The following is a 12131-nucleotide window of genomic DNA, read 5'->3' as shown; positions in this document are numbered from 1 at the left end:
CATTGAACACACACACACACACACACACACACACACATCCAGTCAGTTTGGGTCATGGGAACGCGACGGTGCGCTCACACTTTGTTTATTCTGTATGGTTTCCTATTTGAATGTGTCCTTCTCACGGGACTGTTAATGGCTTCCCCTTTCCCAGGGCAGGGCACTGCGATCAGACCTTATCCAGGTCATGCCAGGAGGGCAGGAGGTACCAGGAAGAATGAAGTAAGACCCGGACCCTCCGTCCCCCTCAAGGACTCCTTATTTCAAGGTTTATCCAGAAATTGAAAGAGCAGACCTGCATCAAGAAATATGAACTGTGATCCTTGAGAGCCCAAGCACTTGTTGGAGAGCCTTTTGTAGCCTGTTGTTGTTGGCGCTGTTGCATGAACTCTGTATTTTTGCTGAGATATCTTTGCAGACTACTGAGGAATATCTCAGTGGATCTAACAGTGGATCTACAACCAAACTGGAAATAAAGACAAGCTCACCTTCTTTTATAGTCACATCAGGTTTGGTTCACTTTTGATGCAGATGAACCCTGGAGGATTTTAGTATAGAATTCACTTCATAGCCTTACTGAAGATTTATTGACTGAGGTTTGCTGTGGCGAGAGGCCTTATCCCTTCAATTGTCTAGCCTGGAGGTAAAAGGATGTATCTTAGCAGAGAGCTGCAGGGGAATTGGCTCTCTAAAAGAATGCAAATGTGACATTTTGGGTTGAATAATCTTCAGTGGTCTGGACAAATGTTGACATTTTGTGAAAGTGATCCAACTTCAGAGACTGACAGTAAGCCATGCTGGTATCCTGCTTTAGTTTCAGCTGGAACTTTTAACATACACCATCCTGTGGAATACAAATTAGGGGACATGTAGATTGGGGTAGAGGAGTAGATGAGCTTTTTGCCACATGAGGGAGCTGTTGTTAGACGATTGCCACTTGGTCAAACAATGGACAGATTCCACTGAAGCAGATGTCACACAACTTTAAAACATATAACCAGTACTCATGACTTTATAATTTCTGAATCATAGCCTTAGAGGCAGAAAATAAGAACAGTCCAACTGACAGAGGAGGTCAATGGAATTTATCTTTAATACATTTGTCCTGCACATACACACACACAGACAAATCTGCTCACATAGCTCATAGCACGATTTTGCTTATACACATTCACATAGGGCCCTTGAGGAAGTTTGGTATTCAGCATTGTTGCATAAAGGAATGATAATAGCCTTATGACACCACAGATTAGAATACTTCACATCCTCTAGCTGCATATTTGCAGCTGCCCCCGGGGTTCAGAGTCCCTGAGGTCAAATTGGGAGCGAAATGAACCATGATATGCACTTTGACTAGAGAAGTTATAGGTGAAAAACTGCCACTAGCATCTCATTAAAAAGCCAGTGTTTTGTATTGGCTAGATTGGGGCTGGTATTGATCTGACTGAGCCGTACACCTGGATCGATTCATCCAGTGAGGAGCCTGCTGGATAATATACCTGCCCTGTAGATGTTGAGATTAAAGTTCAAACCCCCCTCCTAGTTTTGTTCCTATCTTCCTGCCATCCATCTATTTTTTCATCTACACATCTCAAGCCTGATGTCTTCCTCTTGGTCTCATTCAGATTGCATCCTACAATTGATGCCACTGATGCCAGAGAGAGAAACGTTATCTCTGATTGTGCTGCCAAGATAATCTACACTGTTATATTGCTGTTCGTAAATGGCAATCACAGGTATTTTCACACTTGCTAACTTTCAGATTAAGTGGTAAATGGTGAGCGCCTTGTAAATTGATGGTTATGTGTAACGATCCAGCTACTGTTAGACCTGCTTATTCTCTTTTCTCTTTTCTCCAAGCCTCTTAAACCTAGCCCATTTTGTTTTAGAAAAAGTAGTGTTTATAGCATGTAGCCTACACTACTTTTTGCTACCAAACCCACAATGCAATTCACTGCATTTGATAGATTAAAAATTTTACAATGGGGCGACACTTTATCTGTCATGCTCATGATTTAAAAGAGTCTGTAATCTTACATTAACTTACATTCGCCAGTTGGCCAGACTAATGAATGAACAAATTAATGCTAATGTTGCCCTGTATCAGCTTGATGAACAAATAGGGAACACGTTTGCCATACAAGCTTAAAAGGGTTGTGTTTATTGCTTGTTTCTGCTGCCCCCAAGTGGCCATAAATCAGTTCTTGCAGGTTGAAACAAAACATGTAAAGCTTATTTTTCCTTCTGATATGTACAGATGGCAGGCTGAAATGTAATAGTTTTATCCATGTAAAATTAGAGGGGGGAGACATCTTCATTAAAATCCCTGGCTAGTTGCCAGCTCTGATTTCCAGTTTTTGGTTTGTGACTGCAAGGCTCCAGTCCAGCCAAGCCATTAACAGAACTGACGTGGTGCTATACTGACTCTGCTACTAATGAAATGTCGATTCAGACCACCATCTACTCAAATCAAATCTTAATTGGGGAAGTGATAGATTGCGGCTGCAAAGTTTGGTCCCTATATTAGCTTCCCTTCCCTTCTGTGGGAGAATGAGAAAAAGTGCCAAAGCATGTAGAGAATGTGTTGAGCTTTTAATGCTTTTTCCAACACTCCCGGACTTCTCTAACAAGCTACGTCAAAGGTAGAGTGTTAATCATTCGTGTTGGCCTTTCAAAACTTGTGTTTTGTTTCTAAACCACACAATCACAGAAAACAGTTCTCTTGATGGTGTTTTTAAAGCTGTCTTTTAATTTGCACCCTCCATGCATTCTGCCTACTGTGCTACTATTGATGCACAAGATGCAGGGGTTAGTGCATAAAGGTTGACACCATCTATGTGAATAATGAGAGACATAAATAAAATAATAGGACGTTCTGGCAAGAAGTCCATGGGTGAGTAGTTCACCTCTAGATATAATCTTCATGGAAGCCCGTGGTAGGTGGCGGTGCCCTTTAAGACAATAAACAGAACCACACCTATATTCATCTTCCCCCTCACAAATGCTGCCGCATTAACTCTGGCTGCAGGCATAGAAATAAACTCACTTGTGTCTTTGGATAGGATGGACAAAGATAAGTAGCAGAGCACACTGGGGTCATTAGTAGTATAGGAGAGAAATGTGAAAGGTTAGTAATTCTTGCGTGTGTTAATTGGCTATCAGCATTAATGAGATGCAGTGGCTGAAGAGAAGAAGAGGAAGGTTTAAGTGTTGGGTGCAAAATGTCACGAGCAAGGTCACTTCACATCCAGAATGGAAATGTCAGCTCACTTTTTTTGTGTATATATGAGTAATGGTGTGTCTGCGAGTGTGTGTTTGTGTGTGTGTGTCCTCACAGCCTGCGGTCTGTGTGCAGATTCATATCTAGTGAGAAATGAGTACTCTGTCTTGTTAACATCGACCTTTAGTCTAATTACTATAATTGCTAATTACGACCTCCCCTGTCCTGCACCCAACACACACTTGCCATCCTTGCCACAGGGTATAAAATAATGCATGTCTCATACGCTGCCTCAGTTAATGAGGAGTTGAACATTTGCAAACACTACTCATGTTGCAAACATGGGATTCATATATCGGTATTGAAAAATGTAAAGGTAATTTGTCTCAAACCAAATTCAGTTCACAAAAATGGCAATTCAGTGGAGAGAATAGATTTCTAGGAGTGTGAGCGTTCGTCATTCTTATGTCATCGGCGTGTGTTCCTGTGGATGCAGTATATCCAACCGTTCTGTGTATTTATCACCATGTGTTTTACTCAAAGCTGTTCATATAGTAGGCATGCAAACACAGCAGCTACTTACTGTAGGGTCCTCTAGGATACAAGTTAATAATTTATAGAATATCACGTGTAATCATGTCTTTTCAGTGCACAACATTCCTAATGTCACTAGTGATACTTTATCACAATAATTAATAGTTCCTTCTTAATTGTTTAAGAGTGTAGAGATATTTTGTGTGTCTGTGGATGGATTGATTCATCTTCAGGCCCTACACAGATGCTTGGGGCAACACGGATGTTACAACACATGCACTTTCTTTGTCCAGAATGAATCATGTTGTAGACCTTTTGTCTGCTTCAGCAGTCAGCACAGTATGATGTAGTTCTTGGCAGAGTCAGTGGGGGGCAGTGAATATCAGCATGTCACTACTACCCTACTGTAAATATGACACTGTGAGAGCATTAAACGGAAATATACTGTGAGAGTGAGTGTTGTTTCCTTTTCTCCACATCTGGGATTGAATGGTGAATGCAGGCCATTTGTAGATTTGATTGCCATTTTGATGGTGACCATTCCAGTCTCTTGCGCCCTTTGGATCGCGATAGATGGTGTGATGAAATAGCAAATTGGAAGCAGGGAGACACAATCTGGCAGCAAAGACTCCTGTAGAGTGCTGGAGAATGTGAGTGGATGGGGGATGTACAGCCTGGATAATTCAGGTGTTTCAGTGTGTTGTGTTTTGTTCATGTGTGCTTTGTCCTGTCTGTTTTGATTTGTACAGAGCGCTGACCTCCATCAATCACTATTGAGCCTGCCAGTTTGGGTTGAATGGCCTGAACAGAATGGTGCTTGTCCAGCTGTCTGGTACAGTAGCTGACACCCCCCCCACCACACACACACACACACACACACACACACACACACATACACACATATGGCCTCAGCAAGACCAACAGCATAAATCTGCCCCTTTTCAAACTCCTGAGGGACAAAGAGGATAAAATACAATACTTCACTCATATTTTTCCCCCACTTGTCACATTCTGTGTTGTGTGAGAAACATAAATTTGTTTACTTGTTCTGGCTGATTTACCGAAGAGCACTACATAACATCACATGAATCATTTTCATCTTTTATTCCCCCTGCGGTGGCTGCTGCTGACAGCTCTGTGGATACATTGTGGGGAGGTGTTAGCAGTGCAGGCTTTCTGTGCTGCTAGAAGAAGGATTTAGTACAATGTGCACTATTGTGTGCAATCACTAGGGAGGAGGATTCTGACTCTGTAGGTAGGGGTTTGCATCTAAAGATGAAGACCCTCTAATGGGACTACACTGCTATTTGAAGCAGAACATGTTAACCTTTAAATGTATTGTTCAAAACGTTTCTGATTTCTTGTGGAGGTTAAACACTTGGGACAGATGGGATCATTGAAGACAACAAAATTTTTACTATTTTGTTTCCAGTATGGTTTTGCCCCTCTAACCTTTTTAATGTCTCTATTTTTCTGTGGGGATATAATGACTTTTGATTTCATAACCTCACTTTTAATTAAATGTTTGGGATGAAGAGCAGCCTTGTCACCTGACTTAATAAGAATAAGCATGCTTGTCTTTCAGTTTCTTTTTTTTTTAAGTGTAAACACCATTTAGCATAACTATTTGAGTGATTTGTGTATCATTTAATTATGGAAGGTATGTTTTTTTAGGCAGGATTTGGGTAAATAAAACCTCAAGATCAAACTGAAATGTAGATTCTATAAACAACATAGTAGAGATATACTTCGGAGAAAAATGATTGTGGACAGTTTCTTTGGACCTTGTAAAAGGCAGTAAGGTGGCTTCATGTATGAACAGACTCTTCCAAAACTCAACTTCTGCAGACTGTTGACTTTGTTTTGTTGCAACAGCTCACTCAATTCACAGTAAACATCAGCCACATGCCTAAAATCTGATGTGCTCTGGGATGGGGAAATAGTCAAATCAAGATGCTTATTCAATAAGACAGTTCAGAAGGACGTGTCTGGGGAGTAGGAAAAAATGGTCTATCTAGATCTACCCAAGGCCCTTCAAAAATACCTGTCCAAGGGAACGTTTAAGTATCTAAAAATAGAAAATCACTGAGCCTTCGCCCCCTCCTCTTCCTCCCCCAGCCTTCAGAGACTATATCTCAGACAGCAATGGTAATTGGTTCTGAGAGTTTTTGCTCCAGCACTTTTAAATAAATTCTTAATTTGTGAGGCAAACATTTGTGGCGCCCCTGAGGAAAGTGAATCTTTGTGTGGGAGCTCTCTTGCCTCAACCTCTTACTCTGCTAGCTGTGGTTGCCTCCAGCTGCCTCCCTGTCATCAAATGTGAAACGCATATACATCAGCCATTCAGCCCACAGCACAGCCAGACAGACAGAAGAAGAAAGATTTCTGTTTGGGGGAATGTGGTGCAGAGTATTTAGAGGCCGTTGACACACCACACTGAGAATGCAGACATACCTTGATACCTTCCCTAAAGTTCTGTGATATACAGGGCTGGGCTAGAAAAGGCATGGGCTGGGTTACTAATGAGGTAGAACACTGAGCAGGGGATTAAATATGAGAACAACTGTATATAAGCTTTTCATTACATGGCCTCACCAGAAAATGTTTAATCAACACAACATAAAATTGTGACACACATGTTGTTATACAGTAGTACAGAGACTTTGATGTCAGTATAAGAGCAGTATGAGATAGATACATATCACATCTGCATACTATGCTTGAATAATTGCCCGTTGTGGGTAATTTTGACATCAGATAAATTGACATACTATGTAGCAAATTCAGGAACAACACCAACCACGACAATTGCCTGAACTTTGCTGCTATGTTAACCAGGCTACTAGCCAATATCTAAACTAGGGCAAAACTGCGACATTTTGCTGTAGGGAAAGGCCTTTATCTGTCACTTTGCACGTGGGGGGCAAAGTATATCTGCATGATTTTTTGTGTCAAGTTAGACTTTGACGCACCAGTTTGCACTGTTGACCCACAGCAAACGATCCTGACAGTACTGTGACCTTTGGGAATGAAATGAGTCCAAAATAGAAGCTATTGTAGCCTGTTAGATGTGTTGCAACATCCACTTTTATTTAAGCAAGTGTAAACTGCTCCAAAGAAGAGGCATGGTTTGCTGATGGTTGCAAGAGTTGATGGTGCAAGTACGTCTTTTGATTAAAATGTGTGAACTTATTGTCCCGTCTGCTTGAGCTTACTAAGTGAATGAGAGACGGAGAGACAAATAGAGAGCACTAAGAGAAAGAAATACTCGAGCAAATTTCAGATGTTCAAAAGTTTATGGCAGAGGGGCAAATAAGTTGTAATCTTTCCTGAGAATTAAATGTAAATTTTAAAGTATTTAACATAAAAATGCTGTTGCAGTGTACTTATTATTTAGTTTCACCAGAATGCGGGAAAGACCACCTCCAGACTGCCTAAACCTAACCAAATTGCAACCGTTTCTTAGGACGTATATCTTGTAGTAGGCGATTCCCGCAGTACTGCACACCCACAGATAGACCAACTTCATTGTGGTTGGCTAGCAATAGCATGTTCCCGGCTGGCTAGCTTGTAAGCGGTTAGCTTGGCAACTGCACCTGTTCACTAACTAGCACTGCAAGTTTCCCAGTGTCACCAAATTTCTGGAACCACACACAGATGAATTTTGCAGTGCCACTTTCTGGTGTGACCAGATCTATGAGAAAGCCCCTTTACAGTCGATTTGGGTTCAGGTCTGAAGAGCCTGTCGAGGCTGTTTGAGGAGGGAGAAGCCTATGGGAAGCCCTCATATATCATAACATGAGGGGTGATTAAACTGTTAGCATGAAATAGATTTTTATGTCAGTGATACAAATGATCTCATGGCATTAAAAATAAATAAATTGGAAAAAATGTATGTGTCACTGCAGATTCTTGAGATAGGCCTACATTAATTTCTAACGTGTTTTCCATCTGTGAAAGGATAAATGTTTGTATGATGTGCATCCTGCTACACCACAATACTCACATTTCGGGATGTCTGAAAGTCTGCTCTTTCTCACTGTACACAGTGCAGAACCCTGTCCTGTATTGTTGCTACAGAACTATAAGATCCCATAAAAGAATTTTTAAAGAATGTTTCTCCAATTCTCTCTGTCCTCCTCTCTTATATTATAATTGGTGTTGCCTGAGGTAGAGGTGAAAGGTGAGAGAAAGAGATAGTTGAGAGACCGAGTGAGAGAAGCATTGGCAAGTGAATAGGCTGCATCTGCTGTAGAAATTATACCAAACCTTCACCTGAACACCTTATGTGAAAGGATTTTCTGTACGTTGCTACAGCAGCTCAGAATCCTCAAGTGCAAAGTAAATGAAAATGAGAGTTTGAGGCTGTATTTCACTCAGCCTCATTATACCAGATAGAGTAGGGCTTTTGTCAAACAGTGCAAAGTTTGCTGTTGATATGTTTTTCTGCCTGAAGAAATCTGATTCTAACAAAAATGTTTCAATTAAAGATTAAAGCCCACTTTGTGATGTTTTCTTCTACAAAGGATAAAAGACTGGGGCTATTATAGGGCTGCATCTTTTCAGCATGTCATGCTTTCTAAGGAGGATATGAATGGCTGGAATTACTGTTATTTCTCTTTCAGTGGGGCTGTGTGAGAGTTAAAGCAATTTGCCACTTTCACACCACTTTACTTCCCACAGTATTTCCCTTTTAAAGCCAGAGGACTTTTAGAGCCTGACTACCTTTTGGACTTCCCTCTTTTTTATAATGGAGGTGATTTAATACACGCATGCACGCACGCACACACACACACACACACACTAGTATTTTCTACCATGCAGTAGTACACTGTGCGGCACTACACACTATTGACTATTAATTACATTTTGAAAATGAAAAATAAAAGGAATAAAGATTTCTATGTGAACTATGCTCCCTCCAGCCTAATCTGCCTCTTCGTTTTGACAGTTGACAGTACAATGGATTTTTGAGAAAAGACAAGCTTTGGTGTGAGTTAGTTTATCCTTTTAAACTGTGTTTGAACTAAATTGAAATTATTTATGTGGCGGATTATGACATAGGGATTCATAGGATCCACCTAATGAGTTTAATTGGAATACAAAGTATTAATGTCATTATTTAGAGATCAAAAAAGCTTTTGATGACGCAGAGTACTCGCTTAAACATTAAGATGTTTAATAATTCATCAAAACCAGATTAAATCTCACATGTTGCCATAAACAAGAAAGCATCTGCTATTTAAAGCCATGCTACACGAAAATGTACACTTACTGTACTGATGCTGTGCCATTCTTCTCTCTTCCTCAGTGCACTGCTGAGAAAAACTCTGACTTGGAGCAGAGTTTCTCTTTCTCTCTTAACTGACTGCTTACTTGTAGGATTGGCCTAACTGTCGAGTTGGCCATTTTCTAGAAACAAGCCACATATATCAAAAAGTTAGAGAGGACATAATGGTTTAGTGTTTCTAGCGACAAATCAACAACATAAATATTCTATTTCAGTCAACATTGTTGCAGTTTTCTTTTATGGGTAACTGAAACATGCATTTATTTTTCAACTGAGAAAAATTCACAGCTTTGTGGCTACATACAGTATACTGTACTTTGTGACTGTATTTTGATTTTTTGAAGGATTAATATATAGCTTGTCTATATTATCAGAAATCAGAAGTCCATAGAAGCAGGAGAGCATTATTTATCTTAAAACAGTTATAAATATATAACTGTTAAAGTACACATGAGTACACTGGATCAATGTGTTGATAGGGTTGTGGATGTTCTGGCAGATAGCAGATAAAGTGTGTGAGGTTTATACATCATTCAATTGGGCATTTTGAAATAAATCCAGCACTAAAGCCTTTTGTACCTGTAACTAAAACATTAAAAGTATAAAAAGAAAAAAGAAAAGTCACCACAAACAACATGCAGTAGGAATCATACCCTTGTAAAATGTTCCCTTTCAGAAACCATTCTAAATACCCCTTCAACAGATGTAAATTGGTGCAAAACTAACCCAACATACTGCCACAAAGTGAGTGTCTTAACATTGTCCACTTACCAAATTACAATTTCCTTGCTGAATTGTTGGGCCTCTGTAAAAAATATTATTAAGAGTATGGTCTAGACCTGCTCTGAGAGTGCAATGAGATAACTTCTGTTATGAAATGGCACTATATAAATACAATTGAGGTGAATTTAATTGTTGTTTACCATTATTTTTACCCCATTTTAGCCTATTGTGCAAAACTTTTATTTTTTACATTATACTTTTTGTTATTTCTCTGCTTTTTACATTATTGAACACCTGCTTTTGTGTATGAAAACATCATGCCATCGAAACTTCAATAACACAGCCAGATATTTTAAACGAGAAACCTTAAAACATGATATCCTCCTTTGTGAATGCCTATTGCTGGCAGCGTGGAAACATGCAAAAACATACAAAAGCAAAAATTAAGGATGCCAATGCCAGATCAAAAGAGGACTTAAAGGTAAGATTGGGCCAGTTTATCTCCTGTAAGTCAAATCTGCCCACCCATCTGCCTATAAATTAAACTTTCAGTTGCGGGCAGATAAACAAACCTATTTAGAGAAAAACAAACTATGTGGCTTGTTGGTACAGAAACACAGTAAACATACTCGGTTTGCTTCTGGCACTGCTACACTGCTGTGCCGTGCCGTTGTTGTGTAAATGTAAATGCTCTCTGGAATTTCGGCTGCAAAATATTCAAATAACCTATAAAACAAGAGATGTAGTTGATTGTAATACCTGCTATTAAAAAAAATCCTGGCACTGACTGATGACTGGCACAATCACTCGACTCTACAAAAGGGTCACAACCTCTCAGCTGAGTCACACATCACAGGACTTCCTACACAAATCCACTACCGTCTCGACAAAGCTTTGGACCATTGATGTAGGAAAGAGCACACACATGGCAAAAGATTCAGAGGAAGACTAAATAACAACAAACACCTACAGCGATCTACGTTTCAGTCAGAGATCCTGGGTCACACAGTTAAGAATTCTGTCTGGAAAGGCCCTGCTCGATTAGCTTTCAAACAGTGATGATGCAGTGGGTATTAGATGTACTACTTCAGAAGTCTACATGGAAAACACTATTTGTATGTGTGATTTTCCAGTTTTGAAAAAATTATTTCTGATCCTGTGACTGGTATTGATATCGCTTCTTATTCAAGTTTTTTCGAGCTAATTTATTTTCCATTTTACTTTAAGGCTTTTGGTATAATTTAATAAAACATTATTACGGTATTACTATGTCAAAACACTTATGTGAGCTTGACTCTGTTCAATGCTTCAATGAATGAAATAAATGTTTTGTGTTAAAAAATGTTCTTGCTTGATCCTAGCAACATATACAGTAACCTTCAACTGTAACTAAATGTCTCTACAATGCCCAGAAAGGAGCAATTTGATATAGTATTCTGTGATGCCATGGTCCTCAAAAGTTAATAATTGGTTGGTGAACCATCTGAAAGCAAACAGTAGTGGATGGTTGGTGTCCACTCTGCTCATTAGGAGGACTGACAAAGTTGGAAGAGATGACCCTTGACTGCATCACTTTAAAGAAGGAGCCCTAGTCAGAAAAAGCACAAGGCCCTCATTATTGACTCTGCTGTTTAAAAGCAACCTTTTCTCTCCATAGTTGTCCCTAAAAGCCAGAAAAGACGAGGAGAATTTTGATTAACCAGTCAGCGGTGAAGACTGCAAAGCAAAAAGAACAAAGTATCAGCAGCATCTCATCTGAGCGAGTCTCAGGATGAGCTGTGAGCAGAAGACACTCAGCACAGACATGTGCGTGTGTTATTTTAGATCGAGGGATAAAGGGAGCGAGACAGCAGATTTAACTAGAAAGAAAGAGAGAGAGACTATTGTTAACAGAGAGTGGGAAACATAGGGAAAGAGAGACATACATGGAAATGAAGTTTGTCAGATGTGGAACCATTTTTTATGCCCCCTTTCTTCTGGCAGAATGACCTGTTGCTATGGAAACAACACAGACCATATGTGTGAATAAAAATAAATTTCACCCTGTGATTACGGTTGAAACCTAAATTGCAGTCCGATTCTTTTATGTCCCTTTCAGACAAGACCCCCATGTAAAAACATGTTTGAAGACTAACTTAAATCCTAATAAACAAAAAATCTTTATTCTTTACTTTAAATGTGTGTCAGCACTCTGACACTATCCTCAGTCTTTTGCTGCCTGTCTACATGCTGAGTTAAACTACTTAACAAGCGGCGGCCAGTTAAACTCATGCTGCACGGCCAAATATTGTTCAAACCCACAGAACTTCATTTAACATTCTATCAGAGATGTCAAAGTTTCCAAGGAAAAGATATGATAGACGT

This window comes from Micropterus salmoides, unplaced genomic scaffold (assembly GCF_014851395.1).
Source record: "Micropterus salmoides isolate LMB-PRFRI ecotype aquatic unplaced genomic scaffold, ASM1485139v1 Ms_hic_scaffold_18, whole genome shotgun sequence".
NCBI lineage: Eukaryota > Metazoa > Chordata > Actinopteri > Centrarchiformes > Centrarchidae > Micropterus > Micropterus salmoides.
Note: the sequence above shows the minus strand (reverse complement) of the source record.